Source organism: Canis aureus, chromosome 15 (genome assembly GCF_053574225.1).
Source record: "Canis aureus isolate CA01 chromosome 15, VMU_Caureus_v.1.0, whole genome shotgun sequence".
Lineage (NCBI taxonomy): Eukaryota > Metazoa > Chordata > Mammalia > Carnivora > Canidae > Canis > Canis aureus.
In genome coordinates this window covers 56115406-56116737 of record NC_135625.1, presented here as the reverse complement: position 1 = coordinate 56116737, position 1332 = coordinate 56115406, and the positions used below count along the sequence as shown (strand labels likewise).

At 40.3% G+C, this 1332-nt stretch overlaps 1 non-coding gene across 1 annotated transcript; it reads left to right on the top strand.

Annotated features, from left to right (window-relative positions):
* The first annotated feature begins 598 nt into the window (after window positions 1–598).
* On the top strand, window positions 599–707 carry LOC144285178 (U6 spliceosomal RNA). The gene has a single exon (XR_013353561.1). It is a non-coding gene; the product is annotated as a U6 spliceosomal RNA (small nuclear RNA).
* Window positions 708–1332: the final 625 nt, after the last annotated feature.

Genomic DNA, 1332 nt, shown 5'->3' with positions numbered 1-1332 from the left:
AGGGCACTTGATGGGACGAGCACTGGGTGGTATTCTATATGTTGGCAAATTGAACACCAATAAAAAATAAATTTAAAAAAAAATGAGAGTGGAAGAAAAAAATAAATAAAAATAAATAAAATAAAACAAACTTCAGGCCATATCAAATGTTGTCTTTGAATATTTATCAGATTGATCATCAGGACACTTTTTTGCATGTGAAAATGGGTGCCATTAACAGTTAAGCTGAGTCAATAAATATAAACTAGAACAGGCTGAGCAAATTGGGCTGCATGATTGACTGTCCTGTGGTATGATGAAACTTGCATGCAGCCACATTCCACAAAGGGTTCAACATCATCTTGGGTTTACATTAAAGTAATAAATAATTATCTCCCAGTCTAATCTATGGAACTGACAGAGAAATCCTTAACAATAACCTGATACTCCATTACCATATAAATATTGCTGCCTGAGTAGTATTTTTACTCTGATTGGTGTTCATAGGTGTTCAAAATGCCATGATTTTGAACTGGTAACTGTGGGTCTAGGGCAAACACATGAAGTTGAGCAAGCACATCCATGTTAAGTTTAAGGCAGTTTAAAAGGTATCTATTTAGTACTCACTTTGGCAATGCATATGCTAAAGAACTGGACTGATGCAGAGAAGATTAGGGTGGCCCCTGCACAAGGGTGACAGGCAAAAATGTATCTATTTGGAAACGGTTCCTGGATGGTTCCATGTGGATGATTTATCCTCCATGGACCTTCACCACATTTTCCCCCAACATTCAATTCTATCGCCAGGCCCTAAATTTACTCTCACTCCAAAGTACTGCATTTCATTGCTTTCCGATGGACACACCTATACTCCAGGCTGCTTACTCCATCGGAACCTATCCTCCTACTTTCAATGTTTCGAGCACATCTCTCCTTCAAGTCATTAGTTCTCTTGATTTTCCATCTGTCCCTGAGCCCTATGGTATATGTGCTTGGGGTAATTAACACAAGCTACTATATTGGATAATTCCAACATCTCACTGACTGGATACAACAAAGGGCCCTTCTTACTCACTCAACACCAACTGTAGTTTGGCCAGTTCTCTTTGGCATAAACTCTAGGATCGGAGGCCTTGTGTGCTAAATACATGGCCTCAGATATTTTTCAGAAGGAGAAAGTGGAAAGCCCAAGTTTTGCTGGGGACTTTTTTTTTTTTTTTGAAGATTCTATTTATTTATTTGACAAAGAGAGAGAGAGAACACAAGTAGGCAGAGCGGCAGGCAGAGGGAGGGGGAGAAGCAGATCCCCACCAAGCAGGGAGCCCAAGGCAGGGCTCGATCCCAGGATCCCAG